General features: G+C 44.0%; 1 protein-coding gene and 1 non-coding gene across 3 annotated transcripts in view; both read left to right on the top strand.

Moving 5' to 3' along the window:
- Positions 1-2,620: 2,620 nt before the first annotated feature.
- SNX10 (sorting nexin 10) overlaps positions 2,621-17,030 on the top strand; it is a 73,820-nt gene continuing 59,410 nt past the window's right edge. Inside the window, exon 1 of one of the 2 annotated variants that reach the window (XM_001508930.5) lies at positions 2,621-2,665. The gene's annotated coding sequence lies outside the window, so the exon portion shown is untranslated. Of the gene's footprint in view, positions 2,666-15,790; positions 16,265-17,030 lie in introns of those variants that run through there. The other variant, XM_029070829.2, reaches the window with a different exon arrangement.
- LOC114814062 lies at positions 10,751-10,888 on the top strand. The gene has a single exon (XR_003761804.1). It is a non-coding gene; the product is annotated as a small nucleolar RNA SNORA7 (small nucleolar RNA).

The raw sequence follows: 17,030 nt of genomic DNA, 5'->3' as shown, positions 1-17,030 counted from the left end.
TGTGGGGAGGGGAGATGAGTAATTGCCCCAGATGAGTTGTGCCCTTGGGGAGAAAATGTTTCCTCCAGTCTGAGCTTCTGCCCTACTGTCGGCTGGCAAGGTATCAATCAATCAATCAATTTTATTTATTGAGCATTTATTGGGCACAGAGCACAAGGGGGTTGGGGGAGTATATTATAACAATAGAACAGGGAAGCAGTGTGGCCTAGTGGATAGAGCACGGGCCTGGGAGTCAGGAGGACCTGGGTTCTAATCCAACTCTGCCATTTATCAGCTTGGGCAAGTCACTTCACGTCTCTGTGCCTCAGTTCCTGTAAAATGGGGATTAAGGCTGTGAGCCCTATGTGGGACAGGGACTGTGTCCAACCTGATTAACTTGTACCTACCCCAGCGCTTAGTACAGCACCTGGCACATAGTAAGGGCTAAACAAATACCCTTAAACAGAAATAACACAGTTGGTAGATACTTTCCCTGCCCACAGTGAGTTTCACGAGCTCCTCCTCCTTCCCAATAACTTGCATGTATTTCAAGAGCAGGAACTGTGTTCTTTATTCTTACTATAGGCCCCCAAGCATGTAAGACAGTGATCTCCTAGTTGTGTACTCAAAAATAATAGTGAACTTAACCTCTCCCCTAAACAGGACAGGACAGAACCTCAGTCCAATTCATTCAATAGTATTTATTGAGCGCTTACTATGTGCAGAGCACTGCACTAAGTGCTTGGAATGGACAAATCGGTAACAGATAGAGACAGTCCCTGCCCTTTGACGGGCTTACGGTCTAATCGGGGGAGACAGACAGAAACAATAGCAATAAATAGAATCAGTCCAATGTAACCCAAGCAGAGATACTGCCATGACACTAGTTAAATCCAAAGCCAGGCCCTGGACAGCCCCATGGTCTGACCTACACAAGGGGAACAGTTCAATCAGTCAGTCAGTCATATTTATTGAGCACTTACAGCGTGCAGAGTGTTACACTAAGCTCTTGGGAGAGTGTGGTCTAACAGACTGTCCCCAGTGAGCTTACAGCCTGGGGATAGGAGGGGAGGGAGGGCAGACATCAATAAAATAAATAAAATTACAGCTATGTACATAAGGGCTAGCTTTTTCCAGGACAATGCCACCCTGCAGTTAAGTGAGCAGGAAATACCCGTCTTCTCTTTACATTAGGCTCCCCAAGGGGAAGGATATTGGAAGAATCCAGGGAGGGAACCATAGAAATGAGAAGCAGCGTTGTCTAGTGGAAAGAGCATGGGCCTCGGATCGACCGAGCAGTCGATCGATTGTTCGTATTTATCGAGAGCTCACTGTGTGAGAAGCGCCGTACTAAATCCTTGGGAGAGTACAATGTAAAGGAGTTGATCGACACATTGTTCGCCCACAAGGAGATCAGTCTAGAGGACCTGGTTTCTTATCCTGTCCTGCTACTTGCCTACTGGGTGGCCTCGGGCAAGTAAGTCTAAGTGTTTCTTAATCTGTAAAATAATTACTAAATACTGGTTCTCCCTTCCCACTAGACTGTGAGCCCCATGAAGGTTAGGGACTGTGTCCGACCTGATTATTTTTGTATCTACCCCAGCACTTAGTACAGTGCTTGGTGCATAGCAGTGCTTAACAAATACCACTATTATAAAATGCTCAAGACAAAAAATCTTCACTAGCGATTTTTTTTAGCAATTACATTGTGTACATAGAGAACACTAATTTTGGAAGGATCATTTTGCATTGGGAAGACACTGAATCCGGTTAGCTTTAGATTGAAAACTCCTTGAGGGAGGGATCATGTTTTACCAACTCTATTGTAGTGTAATCTTCAAGCATTCACTCAGTAGTATTTCTTGACTGCTTACTGTGTGCAAAACATTGTACTTTACGCCTGGGAGAATACAATATAAGAAGAAACAGACACATTCCTGCCCACAACCATGTCACAGTCTCAGCTGTGTGACTTTGGGCAAGTCACTTCTCGGTGCCTCACTTCCCTCATCTGTAAAATGGGGATTAAAACTGAGCCCCCCATGTGGGATTACCTTGTATCTACCCCAGCGCTTAGAACAGTGCTTGGCATATAGTAAGCGCTTAATAAATACCAACTTGTTTTTAGAGGTGGAGATAGACATTAATATAAATAATAGATATATACAGATATATACATATGTGCTTCCAAGTACTTAGTACAGTGCCCTGAAACAGTTACTGCTCAATAAATATCAGTGATTGACTATGCCTGATCATCTGAATAGACATTAACACCCAGGCAGTGTGAAGTGAATCACAAGCACTGAATAGATCAGGAGAGCTAAACCTCCGGATTAAGACAGACAGTGATTAAGTGTGTCTCTAAGCTCCTTGTGCAATTAAACACTGTCTGTATCGATTGTAAAAGAAACTGAATGTTTTTATTGTTAATTTAATTTTCAATCACTTGAAGGTGTGCTTGAAACCAGCTTCCCAGATAGTTAAACTTTAAAACTTTCCACAATCTCATTAGTTTGATGTTAACATTAGAAGAATCAGGTGAATGATGAAGTGTGGTTAATCAAACACACCAGGGAAACAGATAATTATATTAGAGGAAGAGGTTTGGCCAAGGTTATCTTTGGGAAGGAAAAATACAGAACTCCAGTCCTTTGAACTTCTCAGACAACTATGAAACTTCAAGGTAATGCTATTTTTATGGCAATTAAGCCATTAAATAATTATTTAATCACTTACATAGCGAATGGTAGAAATTATCCAAAGAAATAGATGAGCTATTTGAGCTACTTATGAACTCTTTAGGTTGGTAGTGAAAATAAAGTAGATGTTACTTAATAAAATGGGGGAAAATGAAACTTGAGTTCCATACAAATGCTATTTTATATCTGTAGTAAGGTACTTCAAAAATCTTAGAAGTGGTGGGTTAGAGGAATGGGTGAGGATATAGGGATTTCCCCATGGATTTTATTTTTCACTTGCCCAAGAACTAAAATGGGGAACTGAACATATTTTTTACTCCTTATACCGTTTCATTGTTTCCTGTCTCTTCTGTATAAATTGAATATGCCAACCCAACTGCATCTGTGGGTTGGGTGGTGTTATAGGTCAGTCTAGTTCCTTGAATAAAAAATGTAAATAAATATAAATAGAAATGTACCTTCTGAAGGTACAGGTTTAATCACTCAATTGTGTATACTGAGAGCTTATCATGTGCAGAGCACTGTACTGGTGCTTGGGAGAGTATAACAGAGTTGGTAGACATATTCCTTGCCCACAACAAGCTTACAATCTAAAGGGGTAGACAGACCTTAATCTAAATAAATTATGGATATGTAATAAGGATCTTGGGACTGAGAGTGAATAAAAGGAGCATATCTTAGTGCAAGGGTGACACAGAAGGGAATGTGAAAAGCGATTCCAAGCAATTCATACAGTGCTCTGCACATAGAAAGCGCTCAATAAATACTACTGAATGAATGAGTGCTTAGTCAAGAAAGGCCTCTTGGAGGAGACAGCACTTAGGTACCTATTTGTAATTTATATTAATGTCTGACGTCCCTGTAAGCTTGTTGTAGGCAGGGAATGTGTCTGTTTATTGTTGTACCCTCCCAAGTGCTTAATACAGTGCTCTGCATACAGTAAACACTCAATAAATATGATTGAATGAATGAGTGTGCCTTCCACTGAGGTTTCGAAGCCAGGGACAGTGAATGTCTGTAGCATATGGAGAGGGAGGCAATTCCAGGCCAGAGGCGAGAGGTTAGCATTTAACCTCTATTTCTAGTCATGACCACGTAAAATCAAGTCATGTTGTCCTACCTAGATCCAGCTGTCAGAACCTCCCCTCAGAACGCCAGTTGTAGCATGGGGTACCACTTTAATACAATCACTCATCCTAACCTGCCTCACCCTCCTTGCTGACCTCCCAGCCTCCTGTCTCTCCCCACTCCAGACCACACTTCACTCTGGCTGCCTGGGATCATTTTTTCTATAAAAATGTTCAGGACATGTCACCCCGCTCCTCAAAAAACTCCAGTTGGTTGCCCGTCCACCTCCACATCATACAAAAACCCTTCACCATGGCTTTAAAGCAGTCCACCACCTCACCTCGCTTCTCTCCTTCTACAACCCAGCCCGCACACTTTTGCTCCTCTATTGCTAACCTCCTCACTGTGCCTTTATCTCGCTGCTGAGCCCTAGGCCAAGTCCTGCCTTCTGGCTTGGGACATCCTTCCTCCTCAAATCCCAAAGATGATTACTCTCCGCTCCTTCCAAGCCTAATTGAAGGGGGGGCACATCTCCTCCAAAGAGGCCTTCCCACACTAAACCTCTCCTTTACTCATCTCCCACTCCCTTCTGCGTCGCCCTGACCTGCTCCCGTTGCTTTTCCCCCCGATTCCCAGCCCCACAACCACTTATGTACATATCTGTATTTTATCTGTATAATGTCTGCCTCCCCCCCTCTAAACTGTAAGATCGTTGTGGACAGGTAATGTTCCTGTTTATTATTGTATCGTACTTTCCCAAGCACTTAGGACAGTGCTCTGCACACAGTAAGCATTCAATAAATACAATTGAATGAATGAATCGATTTCAAAGTGGAAACGTTTATTTGCCTTGGGGTGTTTCCTTTCTTTCAGTTTCAGTATAATGAATGAAATCCATTGTAATTGTCAAAAGTTAGGTCAGATGATTCTTGGTTGGGTAAGAGTGGGAAAAATATTTTGCAAACTTTTGCCTGGGATTTCTGAGGTAGGGTGGCACTAGGACAATCGTGAAGGTCAGGCAGGAGCGAGGACAGGGAGTATAGAACAGTGTGGCTTAGTGAAAACAACCCAGGGCTGGTAGTCAGAAGACTCAGGTTCTGGTCCTGCCTCTGCCTCATGACTGCGGCGTGTCCTAGGGTAAGTCACTTAACCCTTCTGCATCTCAGTTTTGTCATCTATACTCGTTGGCAGGGAAGACGTCTACCAAGTCTGTTATACCCTCTCAAGTGCTTAGTACAGTGCTCTGCACACAGTGTTCAATTGATGATTAATTATTAAAATCAGGATAAAATACCTGTTTTTCATCCCTCTTAAACTGTGATCCCTTTGTGAGACTGTGTCTGATGTGGCTATTTTGTATCTACCTCAGCTTTTAGAACAGTGCTTGGAATGTTATGAATGATTAATATATACCACCGTGTTTTACTAAAGTGATTAGGAGTTCTGAGTTAGGCTGAAGGATACTCTTGTAGAACAGAGCAGGAGAAAGGGTCTTACACAAAATCTAACTGGCTGGGGGGTATGAGAAGGACAAAATTGAAAAGGGTTATTAATAATTGTGGTATTTAAATGCTTACTAGGTGTCAAGCACTGGCTCAGTGGAAAGAGCCTGGGCTTGGGAGTCAGAGGGCATGGGTTCAAATCCTGGCTCTGCCACTTGCCAGCTGTGTGACTGTGGGCAAGTCACTTCACTTCTCTGTGCCTCAGTTACCTCATCTGTAAAATGGGGTTTAATTGTGAGCCTCACATGGAACAACTTGATGACCCTGTATCTACCCCAGCGCTTAGAACAGTGCTCTGCACATAGTAAGCGCTTAACAAATACCAACATCATCATTATTATTACTAGGCAATAGGATAGAGTCAGTATATGCCTGTCCCTGTCCCACACGGGGTTCATGGTCTAAGAAGGGAGGGAGAGGCAGGTATTTAATTCTTATTTTAAAGATGAGGAAATTGAGGTCCAGAGAAGTTTGCTGATTTGCCCAAGGTTACACGCGGGCATGCAAGCAGATTCTGAAAGAGACTCTTCTCAAAAGGCAAAGAAAATTATTGGAAGTCATTCTATTACATCAGGCTTTCAAATTAACAGCTGAGAATACAAAAATTGCTTGTTTTTGTGGGTTTTTTTGGAAAAAAAAATTCTGTAATGATGAAAGGCTGTGGTGACCCTCTCAGTCTCACCCACTGAAAATGCAAATACACAGTTAAATGCATGAGAGATGTGGGAGATCACAGCAGTGTTTTTTAAAATAAAAAAAAATTATGAAATGACAAAGAATTAAGTGCAAGCATTTAACAGGTAAAATTGTGAAGTATCACAATTAACAAAGCTGTGGAAGGTAGTCAGGCTCCCAGCACTGAAGCTCTTTTCATCCTCAACACAGTTATGCCCAAGGGACTGGAAGAGATGATGGACAGCATGATGCCCAAACATCCCCTGCTTGGACAGCTGAAACTGGGAAAGTGACAGCAAAAAAGACAGGGGAAATGTTTTAAGGTCACTGTAAAAGCAGTATGGCCCTAGTCGATAGAGCACGGGCCTGGGAATCAGAAGGTCATGGGTTCTGAATCTGGTTCTACCACTTGTCTACTGTCAACAAGGAGTTTACAGTCTAGAGGGGGAGACAGACATTAAAATAAATTACAGATATGTGCAGGAAACGTGTCTATCAATTATGTTAATACCGCTCTCTCCGAAGCACTTAGTTCAGTGCTCTGCCCACAATAAGGCTCTCAGGAAATACGACTGATTGATTCATGTACGTAAATGCTAATGGGTTGAAAGTGGAATGAATGAAGGGTACAAATCAAAATGCAAGGGTGAGTTGGTTAAATGAGGGCTTAGTCAGAGCTGGCTTCTTGGAGGAGATAAGATTTTAGTAAGGCTTTGAAGTTGAGGGAAAGTGATGATCTATCAAAGATGAAGTGGGAGGAAGTTCCAGGTCAGGGGGCATTAAGTGAGAGAGGGGTCGACGAGAAATAGACGAGATCGAGGTACAGCGAGTAGGTTGGTGTTAGACGAGTGAAGGGAGAGGGCTGGGGTGTGGTAGGAAATCAGTGAGGTGAGTAAAAAAGATGGGGCAAGGTGTTTGAGAGCTTTAAAGCTGAAGAGTTTCTTTAGATTTGGAGGTGAAAGGATTACCATTGGAAGTCCTTGAGGGTGTTGAGAAATGTGGTCTGAACTTCTTTTAGAAAAACAATAAGGGGCAGAAAAGTGTTTATGGACTGGAATGGGGAAGAGAGGGCAGGAGCATGAAGTCAACAAGAAGCCTGATGCGGTAGTCAAGCCAAATAGGATAAGCGTTGGTGGCTCTAACTTTGGGAGTATATTTATTTGGGGAGGATGCCAGTGAATTTAGAGTGAAAAGAGTTCAAATTAGTATGTAGGAGTGAGTGAGAGAATATGAATAGGGGAGGAGCTTAGAGCAGCCAAAAAAGCAAAAAGACTGGAATCAATGAATCACTTGTGTTTTTTAAGGTTAAACCAGAGACGGCCTGGGAGAGAAAAACCAGAGGGGCTAAAGGCAGTATAAGAACTGAAGAGAATAGGGAATTAGAAGAACAGGAAAAGTGGTAATGAAAAGCCTTGGTTCAAGATTTTCCTCTGGCTTCGTCTTGATCCATTCTCTCTCCTGATACATGGCAGGCCCAGTCTTCTCTTTCCCGAGCTAATGTTTCCCTCAGCGACTCCTCCTTCTCTTTCCCGTTGCTCATGGCTTTTCTCCTGTCATGCAACTCCCTCACTTCCCACCACGCCAAACTGTGTCCCTTTCCCACCTTCAAAACCCTCTTAGAAAGTCATTGCTTCCAAGATGTGTTTCCGGTTCCCTCACTTTCCTGGTTATGCCAAACTCATCAGGCATTTTAGTAATTATTTGCAAATGTATATTTGCTTTTAAGTATCTTAAAGATCAAAGGCATTCTAATGATCCCTTTATACTTTAAAATATATTGGGATTATTTCAAATAATCACATTTCAAAATGTGAAAGGATATTCAGAATTAATGCCAGTTTTTTGTATGAGAAACTTGAGGTTTTGATCTGAATCCTTCAGAATATTGCAAAATAGGGACACTTCCTTTCTAAAAGGTCAAAACATTTCTTTTTTGGTTAAAAAAAAATTGAATAACAATGAAGGGAGAAACCCTGTGGTTTAGTGGATAGAGCATGGGCCTGGAAGGGAGAGAACCTGAGTTTTAATCTTGAAAATGCCACCTTGCTTGCTGAGTAACCTTGGGGCAAGTCATTTCACTTCTCAGTGCCCTCAGTTACCTCACTGTAAAATGGGGATCACTGAGCCCTATGGGAACAGGGACTGTGTGGACCTGATTATCTTGTATCTACCCAATCACTTAGTAAGAGTGTCTGGCAGCATTAGTAAATGATTTAACAAACACCATAAAAAAAACAGTGGCATTTATTAAGTACTTACTGAGGGCAAAGCGCTCTATTAATGTTCACCAGAAACTAACCCTAACAAAACGGGAATTTATGCCTTCTGTTGCTGATCAGATTTACCATACTAGAAATAGGCTGTAGGCTTAATTTTAATTGGTTGGAGATAATCCAAAAAGGAAAAAATTAGTACTAAATGGGAGCGGGCATACACTAGTGGAAACAGAACAGAAGCGGGGAAGTCGAGCTAACTTGGGTACTAGTCTCTGCTCCATCACTGGCCTGCTGCGTGAATTTGAGCAGTGGCTTCATTCATTCATTGAATCGTAATTTATTGAGCGCTACTGTGTGCAGAGCACCGTACTAAGCGCTTGAAAATAGAGACAATCCCTGCCCACACTGGGCTTCTCTGGGCCTCCATTTCCTTATTTGTAAATGATACTTGTTCCTCGGGATAAGGATTGGGTCTGCCTTAATTATTTTGTATCTATCCCAGCTTTTAGCACAATGCATGCCATAGTTGTTATTGAATGTTTTTTTCATGAACAGTTTTACGTGATGGCAGAATGCACAATAGCTCCAGTTATATAAAATCATTATCTATCCCAGTAAAACAAATGAAAAGGATTTTTTGGGTGTTTTTTTTTTTAACAGAAGCATTTTCTAAAAGTGGCTGCATTAAAAACTCAGAGACCAGCAGATGGCATGTAACCATAGCAATATCTCATCAGCCTAGCTAGGCAGGAGCCACAGAATCTGATGATTTTTTTTTCTCTTGAATGGGTAAAAATAAAATGGCTACAAATTCAAACCCAATCTCTTATCTGCAACTCTCTCAAATTAGGAGACACTATTCATTTCTTCTCTTTTCACTTCCTTCCTTTTTCTATTTTTCTTTAGGATTTTATTTGCTACTCTTCCATTTTTTATAACAGTTTTAAGTTTGAAGAAATTAGGATTGCATCTGCTTTTATATTATCTCTATTTTTATTTTGTGGAGTTTTTTGGGGGGAGGGGAGCTGATATTTTCTCCTGCTCCTCCTTATCTTCCTTTTCAAGTATTGTTGCCTTAAAAATCTTGTACCTCGTGATTCCTGTAAAGAACACACCACTGTTTTCCTTCTTCCTTTCACTTTTATATCTTTCTGCTGCTTCTCGCCATCTTTCTCAGTGTCCTTTTGAAACTGCTGTAGGTGCTTAGTCTTGGTTCAGGTTCTCTCTCCTTCCATGCACTGGATATGTTCCCTTCTGTCAAGTGTAAGCAATATGGAGAGAGCGTACCTTTCTTCCATTCTGCCTGTTACCATAGAGACAGTAAGCAGAGCTGCAGGGAGGAGTTTTTCCAGTTAATGCTAGTTCAGGAAAAGGGATGGCAATTCAAATAAACCTAGAAATTGTCAATCCAACACCTTCATGTCACAGCGTGCCTTAGTGGCAAAGGCACGGGCTTGGGAGTCAGAGGACTTGGGTTCTAATCCCACCTCCGCCTCTTGTCTGCTGTGTGACCTTGGGCAAGTCACTTAACTTCTCTGTGCCTCAGTTACCTCATCTGGAAAATGGGGATTAAAAGTTTGAGCCCCACGTGGGACAACCTACCCCAGTGCTTAGAACAGTAGTTGGTACATAGTAAGCACTTAACAAATACCGTAATTATTAATAGACAAACCTCGAACCAATGAGGTCTTTAATGAAACACTGAAGTGGAAAATCATAGTAGCCCATACACATTCGTTCCTCAGGTATAAACTCATCTTCTTTCTAAGCTCCGAACAGTTGTTTGATTCTTTTCTGTCAGCTAAATGTCCTGCTCTCTGGTGAAGTTCAAAGAAAGAACTTATTATAGAAGCAGCGTGGCTTAGTAGATAGACCACAGGCCTGGAAGTCAGAAGGACCTGGGTTCTAATCCTGGTTCCACCATATGTCTGCTGTGTGAGCTTGGACAAGTCACTTAACTTTTCTGGGCCTAAATTACCTTATCTGTAAAACGGGGATTAAAAGTGTGAGCTCCATGTGGGGCAGGAACTGTGTCCAACCTGATTAACTTGTATTTACCCCAGCACTTAAAACAGTGTTTGGCACATAGTAAGTGCTTAACAAGAAACATGATTATACTACCAATAATTATCATTATTATAAGCCTTCTGAAAAACATCTTCTCCAGGAAGCCTTCTCTGATCAATCTCTCATCTCCCCATCCTAGCCATCCCCTCCCTGCGGGCTCTAATGGATAGAGCCCAGGCCTGGGAGGCAGAACGTCATGGGTTCTAATTCCCCCTTTGCTATTTGTCTGCTGTGTGACCTTGAGCAAGTCACTTCACTTCTCTGTACCTCAGTTACTTCACCTGTAAAATGGTGATTACAACTGTGATCCCCATGTGGGGAATGTACTATGTCCAACCTGATTAGCTGGTATCTACCGCAGCAACAGTGCTTGACATATAATAAGCGCTTAACAAAAACTATTATTATTATTACTCCATTCTAGCACATCCTCATTATCTAAATCCTCGGGTCCTTACTACCATCCCTAGGAGTTGGATAAATATCTTTAAACTCTGTTGCTTCCTTCTACCTGTAGTTTAAGTGTCTCTCTATATTGTAACCCCTCTCAGGGCCGCACCTGGAGAGTTTCCAGTACTCAACCAGTCTCGACTACAGGAGGGAGAGTCAAGCTTAGGCCTACCCATTCCATTCCCAGCTTGGGCAGTGGCTAGCGAGTGGAAAGCAATCAGCTACAAGTCAAAACCCACCCATGCTGGGCAGCAGCAGCTTGGGAGAGAGTCAAGGGCGGAGACTCGAGTTTACTGAGCGGTAGGTGGCAATGGTAAACCATTTATGTATTTTTACAATGAAAACTGCAGCGTGGTTCAGTGGAAAGGACACGGGCTTTGGAGTCAGAGGTCAAGGGTTTGAATCCCGGCTCTGCCACTTGTCAGCTGTGTGACTGTGGACAAGTCACTTAACTTCTCTGCGCCTCAGTTACCTCATCTGTAAAATGGGGATTAAGACTGTGAGGCCCACGTGGGACAACCTGATTCCCCTGTGTCTACCCCAGCGCTTAGAACAGTGCATGCACATAGTAAGCGCTTAACAAATACCAACATTATTATTATTATTATCCACTACCAGATCAATTGCAGATGGAGAGCAGGGTGTTCTGGGAAAGATGTGTCCGTGGTGTCGCTACGGGTTGGAAACGACTCACCGGCATAAGTATAAGACTATATTGTAAACGCCTTGGAGGCAGGGATCATGCCTGTTAACTCTATTATACTCTCCATGAACTTAGTATAACCGATCCACAATCAATGGTGGTTTTTTTAATGGTATTTGTTAAGCACTTACTGTGTTGCAGGCACTGTGCTAAGTGCTGTTAGATACATGCTAACCAGGTTGGACACAGTCCATGGGGCCCCGGATCTTAATCCCCATTTTACAGATGAGATAAATGAGGCACAGAGACGTTAAGTGACTTATTCAAGATCACAAAGCAAACAATTGACAGAGCCTGGATTAGAACCAGGTCCTTCTGACTCCTAGGTCTGTACTCTATCCACTAGACCACATTGCTTTTTCTATTTATTGAGCACTCACTATGAGCAGCACCCTGCACTAAGTCCTTTGAAAAGTACGAAGCCCGTCACTGGGCAGGGATCGTCTCTATCTGCTGCTGAATTGTACATTCAAGCGCTTAGTACAGCGCTCTGCACATAGTAAGCGCTCAGTAAATACTAGTGAATGAATGAAAAGTACAATATAATAGAGTTGGTAGACAAATCTGTGCCCTCCAGGAGCTCACAGGCTAGAGGGAGAGTAAGCAGAGGCTAAGGTTATATATATGTTATGCTATATGTATAAGTGCTATAATATAGTGGTCCATACAGAGTAAGTGCTCAATAAATACTATGGATTGATTGAACGTCAGTAGAAAGACAGTCATGTGAAAAATGGAAGTGTGGTGAGAGCTTCCTGTTCGGGGTTTGGTTTTTTTTGTCTGCATTTTAGTGGTTACAAACCTCCTGCTATCTTTAGTATAATGCCATAAAGAGAACTGTCAGAACAGTTCTGGCATGAATAAAAGATTAAGAAGTGTAGCCTTAATGTATTCTTGTCTCCTATATACTGGGGGTAACACCACTGTCTAAGCTACTTTACAGATATTTAAAATGACATCATTATTATTGTTAATAATAATAATTGTTAAACACTTACTAAGAGTCAAGCACTGTTCTAGGCACTGGAGTGCTTAGACTCCCTCCCCCCATTTTGAATAAGCCTTAACATTCTATAAAATGTTCTCTTTATGTTCCATTTCTAAGAGCAATATTGTCCACAATCATAAGTGATTAGACACTAAATGTCGTCGTCATCTTTACCATGTTTATTAAACAGCACTGAGGAGTTGCAGTGCAGAGTTAGCATGAAAGAGACATAGAAAATTTCCCTATCTACCTGAGAGGAATTTGCTCTAACGAGGGGAGTAGAATAAATCAATACAATTTAGTGAAAACACAAATAGGTAAAGCAACATATAAGCAACTGCAATTGCGCTGAGATAAGGACAATAACTCTGACAAGTGCTGGAAGAGGAAAGCATTGGAGTGTCTCCACGGATTGTTGACAAGTCGAGGACAAGGACACACTGTCATTCTGCAATTTGACATTCAGTATGGGTAAATATCAAGTGACTCCTGCTGGCGACATTAAACCAGCCCCAAACTACAAAAATAAGGACACGTTTGGAAGCTTTAACCTGGATGAGATCCCATAGTACTCTAGATGTTAGGTTTCTTTCTTGAATCAGACTTGGTTTGCTGTTGCATGTAGAGGAAAGAGGATTTTTTGTTGTTTATTTTCTTTTTTATGGTATTTGTTAAGCATTTACTATGTGCCAGGCACTGTACTAAATGCTGAGATAGATACACGATAATCAGATTGGACACAGTCGATGTCCCACGTGGGGCTCACAGTCTTAATCCCTATTTTGCGGTTGAAGTAACTGAGGCAGAGAGAAGTAAAGTGACTTTTCCTAGGTCACACAACAGAGAAGTGGCAGAGCTAGAATTAGAATCCAGTTCCTTCTGATTCCCAGGCCTGTGCTCTAGCCACGCTGCTTAGAATTTAGATTTTAGTTTAGTTTTCACAGGGATTGTTGTTCACCTGTACAAATTAGCATTCTAGAAAACAGTTAATGGTATTTGAGTGCTTACTATGTGCAGAGCACTGTACTACACACTTGGGAGAGTACAATATAATAGAATTAGCAGACAAGATCCCTGCCCATAACGAGCTTACAGTCTAGAGGGGGAAACTGACATTAATATAATTATAGCTATGATGACTACAGGACCGAAGCTGGGTATTAATAGCATTTCAATCCCTACCTTCAAGGAAAAGCAGCTGGGAGGCTACTAGGCCCCTAGAAATATGCATTTACTAGGATTATGAAATCTAGTTCAAAGCCTTTATTTATTAACTCCTCTAAATCTAGGCCTAAGGTTATTTGGATACTAATGTGAATTGCTGCGGAGTTCTTGGCAGAAATCGGCCTTTAAAATGATGAGAATTAGTTTAATGAGTGAAGAGAGTCCTCTGTACTAGTCAGGGCCTTGCTCCCTAAAATAGTGGAAGATACCTTTTATTTATTCACTTCTTCAATCATATTTATTGAGCACTTACTGTGCGCAAGGCACTGTACTAAGCGCATGGGAGAGTACAATATAACAACGAGCAGACACATTCCTTCCCACAAGGCGCTCAGAGTCTTTTACACAGTCAGCCTGGTTTTCCCACTGGGCGTGTTTGTGCGTTTCACACTGAATGTGTTTTGGGGGACGGGGCGGGGGTCTGCCTGGCCTTAAATGGGAACAGCTCGTTGTGGGCAGGGAATGTGCCCGTTTATTGGACAAGCAGCATGGTGTAGTGGATAGAGTCTGGATCTGGGAATCAGAAGATCATGGGTTCTAATCCCGCCTCGGCCACTTGTCTGCTGTGTGACGCTGGGCAAGTCACTTCACTTCCCGGAGCCTCAGTTCCCTCACCTGTAAAATGGGGATTGAAAACGTGAGCCCCAAACCGATTTGCTTGTCTCCACCCCTGTGCTTAGTACAGTATCTGACAACATAGTAAACGCTTAACAAATACCATAATATTATTATTACAGTGCTCTGCACACAGTAAGTGCTCAATAAGTACCATCGACTGACTGAACGCAAAGCCCGGAAGAGCAAGAGCCTTGGAAATTGTGGGCAGCTTCTGGGGGTCAGGGACCCTGTTGGGATTGTTCACACATTGTCCTGCACCACTGGGGGAGACGGGCTAGTTGGGAGAGAGGGATGGGGATGGAGTCGGAGAGGAGAAGGAGGGAGCGGCTGCTGAACGCATTCATTCAAGTGTATGTATTGAGCGCTTACAGTGTGCAGATGACCGTACTAAGCGCTTGGGAGAGAGTACAGTATAATAATAAACACATTCCCTGCCCGTAACGAGCTTACAGTCTAGAGAGGGAGACGGACGATAATGTAAGTAAATGCGACAGATATGGACATAAGTGCTGTGGGTCTGGGAAGGAGGATGAATAAAGAGAGAAAGTCAGGGTGACACAGGAGGGAGTGGGAGAAGAGGAAAGGCGAGCTTAAAAAAAATGGTGGTATTTGTTAAGCGCTTACTATGTGCAAAGCACTGTTCTAAGCGCTGGGGGATACAAGGTGATCAGGTTGTCCCATGTGGGGCTCACAGTTTTAATCCCCATTTTACAGATGAGGTCCTTAAGTCAGGGAAGGCCTCCTGGAGGAGATTTTAATGAGGCTTTAATGAGGCCCTGAAGGTGGGGAGGAAATAATTTTCTGTCCGAACTGGATCTGTCCCCCAAAGCATTTCGCCCAACTAGGTTGTTGAAGCGTCATGGCCTAGAGCACAGGCCTGGGCGTCGGAAGACCTGGGTTCTAATCCAGTCTCCGCCACTTGTCTGCTGTGTGACCTTGGACAAATCACTTCTCTTTCATTCATTCATTCAATCGTATTGATTGAGCGCTTACTGCGTGCGGAGCACTGTACTAAGCGCTTGGAAGGTACCGTTCACTTCTCCGGGCCTCAGTCCCCTCCTCTGTAAAACGGGGATCAAGACTGTGACCACCACGTGAGACACGGCTCGTGTCCGATCGGATTAATAATAATAATGTTGGTATTTGTTAAGCGTTTGCTATGTGCAGAGCACTGTTCTAAGCGCTGGGGTAGACCCAGGGGAATCAGCTTGTCCCGTGGGGCTCACAGTCTTAATCCCCATTTTCGATGAGGTCACTGAGGCCCAGAGAAGTGAAGTGACTCGCCCACAGTCACACAGCCGACAAGTGGCAGATCTGGCATTCGAACTCATGACCCCTGACTCCAAAGCCCGTGCTCTTTCCACTGAGCCACGCTGCTTCTCAGCTAGTACCTACCCCGGCGTTTAGTATAGTGTCTGGACTTAGCGATTAGCAGATGCCATTTCAGGAAAAGAAAAAAAGGGCCGTCAGGTGGCGGGTTGGAGGGGCGGGGGAAGGAGGAAGGAAGGAAGGAGAGTCTCGGTTGGTGGGTCACATGTGGCCCCAGGTCCGGCCTCTGCTTGGTTGCAGTCAGAGCAACGCCGGCGGCGCAGCTCCGGCCCCCGCCTCCCTCCTCTTTCCTTCCAGACCCCTGTTTCCTGCCCTTAGACCCCCTCCTCCCCTCTCCCCGATCCCTGCTTCCAGCTCCCAGACCCCGGATCCTTGCTTCCAGCTCCTCGCTCCCAGATTCCTGCCTCCAGCTCCTTGCTCCCTGCCTCCAGCCCCCTGCTCCCAGATTCCTGCTTTCAGCTCCCAGATTCCTGCTCCCAACTCCCCTCCCCCAGATTCCTGCTCCCAGATCCCAGCTCCCAGATCCCAGCTCCTTGTTCTCCGCCCCCAGATTCCTGCTCCCAGCCCCCAGCTCCTTGCTCCCTGCTCCCAGATTCCTGCTCCCTGCTCCAGTTGAATCAGCAATTTGGCCGCCAAGCTCCGGCAGCCCCGAAGCCCCAGGCAGAGGAGGAGGAGGAGGGGGGCGAGAGGTTCTGGCAGGAGCCCCCTGCTTGTTGCGACGCCTCCCGATCGGCTGCCGGGGGGTGAGGACGCCGGGATCCTTGGATGGTTGGATGGGTGGGTGGGCGTGCCTCTCCCTCCCAACCTCTCCCTCTTCCCTTCTCTTTCCTTCCCTCTCCCTCCCGGCACCGCATCTGGACAGACGTGCCCCCCCCCCCCTTATTATTATTACTCGTATTTATTAAGCCTTTACTGTGTGCCAAGCACTGTACAAAGCCCTTGGGAGCCAGAAGAGGAAGGATGGGCTGGGGGCGAGGTGGAGGGGAGGGTCCTTCCAGCCAGGATGGGGAGAGGCTCCGGCTGGTTCGTTTTTCCAGGGATGATCATAATAATTGTGGTATTTGTTAAGCAGTTACTATGTGCCAGGCACTGTACTAAGCACTGGAGTGAATACAAGCAAATCAGATGAAATAAAGTAGAGCTGGGAGTGCCCGGGCCCGTGATAAGGCATCCGCCCCATCCCTTAGCACGGAGCGCTTAATAAATAACGCTATTGAAGGGCTGGTGGAGATGGGCATCTGGAATGAATATTCTTTCGTTCCCAAACGGGGTGGCTTTGGGGTGGGATTTTTGTTGTTGCCTTTCTTCATCAAGGCAAAGGAAACCTCTTGGGGTGGGATTTTTTGTTGTTGTTCTTCGAGGCAAAGAAAACCTCTCGGTTAGGGTTTTCCTCGAGCGTGGTCCAATATTTCCGTCAGGTGTTCTGTTGGAAACGGTCGGACCACGTTCGGAAGAAAATCTGAACTGAGATGCTAGATTCTAGGGTGACAGGATGGAAAGCCACAGCCG

The sequence above is a fragment of the Ornithorhynchus anatinus genome, chromosome 8 (assembly GCF_004115215.2).
Source record: "Ornithorhynchus anatinus isolate Pmale09 chromosome 8, mOrnAna1.pri.v4, whole genome shotgun sequence".
Lineage (NCBI taxonomy): Eukaryota > Metazoa > Chordata > Mammalia > Monotremata > Ornithorhynchidae > Ornithorhynchus > Ornithorhynchus anatinus.
The sequence above is the reverse complement of the archived record's forward strand: the minus strand, read 5'-3'. Positions and strand labels throughout refer to the sequence as shown.